Here is a 5,154-nt window from a genome sequence, read left to right on the forward strand (position 1 = left end):
GTGCTATGGAGGGTTGTCCAACACTTCAATCGCGCCATTGACTAGTTACATCAATCCGAGCAGGAATGTTACAACCAAGTCTAGGAAGGATAAAAACAAAATAGTATTCAGAGCATCAGAAGCTGTGGTTACAAGAGCGCCGCTGATACATATAAGAGCCAAACGTAGGAATTTCCGAAGTCAATTTCTAATCGTAGTCTTGTCGAGTGTTGTCCACCAGATTATAGTCCCATAAAAGAGTATAGTTTCGATAACGGTCTTATACAAGTGCTATTCGAAGAAATACCCAACTTGCATTCTATGGCTTTTTTGCGTGAAGCTTTCATTAACTTGTCCTCTACATTCATGTTCCAGTTTAGTTTCTTGTCGAAATGTATACCTAGATACTTGGAGCTATCTCCTACTTCTAGCCTTACGCCAGCTAATGATGGCTTCACAAATTGTGGAATTTTATATTTCTTCGAGAACAGTACTAATCCTCTTTTCTGAGGGTCTACAGCCAAACCGCTATCAAGAGCTAATCTAGACAGCTAGACGGGCGGTCTACATTAGATCGCTTAGAGTTGAAAAATGTTTTTGCCTAAACAATTACTTTACATCCCAGGCAAACGAGGACCAAAACCGGATTGTTGATGTCCTGGTTTCACAGAACAGGAGAGAGAACACCAACTCCAGGAGCTTCTCTGAAAACTGCGCGAGCGGTGCAAGATGCACCTAATCTGTAGATTATTTTCCGACTAACGTTACGTACTAGTAGTCTAATTGACATATAAAATCCAACCTTAGCAAGGGCCGATATTATTTTCTCTAGCGAAACATTATCAAATGCACCTTCAATGTCTAGGAAGGCTGCTAGAGTATACTCTTTAACCGAAATAGTACCCACAAGTGAGTGCATGGCAGTATCGGTTGACCTACTCTTAGTGTAAGCATGTAAGCTGTCGAGAAGTTTCCATCGCCTTGAAGTCTTCATCCACCTTCTCAGAAATAGTCCAGGAATGAAGTTAAAGTTGAACTTACAATTATGGACCATAATCCATGGGATCGATATACTATCAGCACAGACATCATAAGGAGGAGATGCATAAGATATTACCCATCGCAGTCTCGATTTTTTCTTGGTTTCAAGAGTAATTTGTAATGTTAAAAAAAAAAAAAAAATAAATAATTGGCGCGTACACTTCTGTTAGGTGTTTGGCCGAACTCCTCCTCCTATTTGTGGTGTGCGTGTAGATGTTGTTCCACAAATAGAGGGACCTACAGTTTCAAGCCGAATCCGAACGGCAGATATTTTTATGAGGAGCTTTTTCATGGCAGAAATACACTCGGAGGTTTGCCATTGCCTGCCGAGGGGCGACCGCTATTAGAAAAATGTTTTTTTATTAATTTTGCTTTCACCGAGATTCGAACCGACGTCTCTCTGTGAATTCCGAATGGTAATCACGCACCAACCCATTCGGCTACGGCGGCCGCAATGTTACCTGGGACAAATTTCCTGTCATATTCAATTTCGTACCATTCCATTCCTTTCTCTGGATATCAGCATTCTAGTAACCGTATACTTAGTTTATAAATATTTTATGCTCCAAAATTGCTCCCTTTAGCTCGATATGACCACCTTTTGCCTTGACTATAGCCTTCAAACGGTAAAAAAATGAGTTGCATGGTGCACGAATGTGATCTTAAGATATTTTGGCCTATTCTCGTATAATCGCTAGTCCTCACCTTGCTCTCCAAAATGGACCAGATGGAATAGTTCATCGGATTTGCGTCTGGAGAATTTGAAAGCCATTGTGTGGACGAAATGAAGTGTGGAACATGATTTTTTAACCATTCTTGGTCCACACGAGCTTTATAGACGGTGTTGATAATAAGTCGCATTCATTTTGACATCAGGCTCAATAAAACCGTTTGGAGAGCGTCCATCAGCGGTCACTGCGGGCCAAACCATTACTTGCGATGGGAAATGGCTTCGAATGGCCATACGTACGCTCAAATTCTGGTATGAGCATTCGGTCAAGTAAACACGATCGTTTTGAGTGTTTATGAACTGCTGTGAGTTCTGCCTTCTCCAAACTGGATAAAGAGGCAAAGCGAATGGGTTTGGTGGTGAACGAGGACAAAACGAAGTACCTCCTGTCTTCAAACAAACAGTCGGCGCACTCGCGTATCGGCACTCACGTCACTGTTGACAGTTATAATTTTGAGGTTGTAAAATACTTCGTTTATTTAGGAACCAGCATTAACACCGATAACAATGTCAGCCTTGAAATCCAACGTAGAATCTCTCTTGCCAACAAGTGCTACTTTGGACTAAGTAGGCAACTGAGCAGTAAAGTCCTCTCTCGACGAACAAATCTAACACTCTACAAGACTCTCATCATGCCCGTCCTAACGTATGGCGCAGAAGCTTGGACGATGACAACATCCGATGAAGCGACGCTTGGAGTGTTCGAGAGAAAGATTCTGCGTAAGATTTTTGGACCTTTGCACGTTGACAATGGCGAATATCGCAGACGATGGAACGATGAGCTGTATGAGCTTTACGACGACATAGACATAGCGCAGCGAATAAAGATCCAGTGGCTTCGTTGGCTGGGTCATGTCGTCCGAATGGATACAAACGCTCCGGCTTTGAAAGAATTCGATGCGGTACCAGCTGGTGGTAGTAGAGGAAGAGGAAGGCCTCCTCTGCGTTGGAAAGATCAGGTGGAGAAGGACTTGGCTTCACTTGGTGTGTCCAATTGGCGCCGGTTAGCACGAGAAAGAAACGACTGGCGCGCTTTGTTAAACTCGGCCAAAATCGCGTAAGCGGTTATCGCGCCAATTAAGAAGAAGAGAAGCCTTGACCTTGAGCTCATTTTTTAATATGCGTCGAATGCTGTCTTGTGATATTATCAGTTCTTTGGCCTTTTTTCTTCCACTTCGATGTGGATTTCGTTCAAGTCGACCCTTCACATTCAGAACCATTTCTGGAGTTGTTGTGGTTTTTTTTTGGTCCACCTCCATAGCGTTTTGCAATGCTACCAGTATCATTGTAATGTGTTATAGTGCGATACACAAACATTTTATTCACTTTGAGGTGATTGAGCTCACGAACAATGGCTGGTTGTGATTTTCCATCCAAATATAACGCAATCACACTATTACGTTTGAATTCCATCACAGAAGAAATAAAAAAAAAAGTTCAACAAAACTGAGATGCAAATGCTTTTGGTGGCTTATAAACAATATATTGAAATATCATTAGAACAATTTTGACGTTGATGTCATGAGCTGTTTTACAGATACAAGCAGTGTGAAGTTGGTAACACTTCATATCGTTCATATACTCTATTGTAATCAAAAAGCTAACATTCATTCCAAATGTCCGCCTTTGGCTTTCACGCACGCCTTAACTCTGACTGGCCAATCATTAATAGCCACTTGCACCTCGTCCTTCGGAAAATTGACCACAGCACGAATCCAAACTTTCTTTAGAGGACCAATGTTCAAATGTGTTAAAACATTTCTTTCAAAACTGTCCAAAATTTGCAATCTCGCAGATTCAAATCCGGACTGCCGAAGGGCCATTCTTTATAGGAAATGCATGCTGGTAAAAAGTTTTGGAGTCAAGTTTGGGTTGTTTTAGCTTTATGACTTGTTTTTAAGCACAGTATTTTATTATAGCATTCATTAACTGGTCCCAGAAAAGCTTTGACAGCGGTTTTTTGGAAAACTTTTGGTAATATTTTAACGCCTCGTTCATAGAAATGCAAACCAGTGACCGCATCATAATTCACACCCCATCAAGTCATGAGTGAAGCTGGCTAATGAGCCTCTTTCACCTATGAAATCAGTTCCTACAATTGTTTGTTAAATTTTTCTTGCGCGGTACACATTTTTTCAAAGCTGCAGTCAATAAATGCCTGGAACGGTCTTCGAAGGCCCGTTCAGTTGTCCCCATTTCAGACATCGATGTGCGCTTGACCGTTGTTAAAGGGGAAAATTTCAAATTGCTTTTTTTTAAAAAGAGCAAGGCAGATCGAGCTATATCTTATCGTGTACTATCTCAAAAACGCTTTAGCCTCAGGACGACAGATGCAGAAGCTGAAAATGCTGGGGATCTCTCCGTCATTCAATTTCCCAACGCATAGCGGTGTTCATCGGTCATTGATCGGTCTGATCGAAACTCATCCGGAGAAGCTTGGACTTCCGTACAACCCCCATTGCAGAAGCTGTTGGGATCCTGAAGATCCTGTTGAACACTTTCTTTTCGAATGTCCGTATTTGGCGGCTAGGCGCTTATGGATCTTTAGCGTGACTTTTGGGGATAGCCTGAGACAGTTCTTGAGCCTAGATTCTTCTCTGTCCTCCACTACATCAGCAGCACTGGATGGATGCTTTTTCTCTGCGAATGTATACAGGGCTTAGCGGTAATGGTGATCAATACAAGCTCCTTTTATTTAGTAAAGGTAGTTTTTAATAAATATCTGGTGCTAAAAACTAACTACTACTCTCCATTGGTATGCCATTAAGTCTGTGCCATCAGCCGCTATTCAAGAAAAGTGTTTTATCTATCGATGGAAGTGGAGGAGTGGGCATTTTTAGAAACTTTTTCCTTCTTAATTTTTTTATTTTTTACCGATGCCATCGAACCCAGAGTGAACTGAATGACAGTCAACGCACAACTCCAGTCCCACGCTCAGATTAAAACCCATAAGTAAGAACAGAGGGCGGGCAAATATTACAAAAGGGTTTTCTTCTTTCCGCTCATTGATTTTGAATGCACATTAGTTTATAACTTTAATACAAAATCTCATGCGCCTCCTCTGCTTATTCACGTGTAGTTGGGTAATTGCTTGTGGTTATTTATTGTCTCGCTCAAGTTGCAGATAATTTCGTGATATTATCCTTCCAGCAAATAAATTCACATATCTACATTTCTTTACAAATATGAAAAGAATGCCACTGAGAAGCAAAAACAAAAATTGGCTGAAATATAATATAAGAGTCGCATAATAAATGCGCACCAAGCAAATATTGGGAAAAAGGAATTTTATGTAGTTCATTCTGTTAAAAAAGTGCCAGGAATTAGTCCATAAACACAAAGTATTTATTATGCCTTCAAATTTGTTGAATTGCCTACAAGGAAGACTCTTTCCAAAATATTGT

Source organism: Anastrepha ludens, chromosome 2, assembly GCF_028408465.1.
Source record: "Anastrepha ludens isolate Willacy chromosome 2, idAnaLude1.1, whole genome shotgun sequence".
Classification (NCBI taxonomy): domain Eukaryota; kingdom Metazoa; phylum Arthropoda; class Insecta; order Diptera; family Tephritidae; genus Anastrepha; species Anastrepha ludens.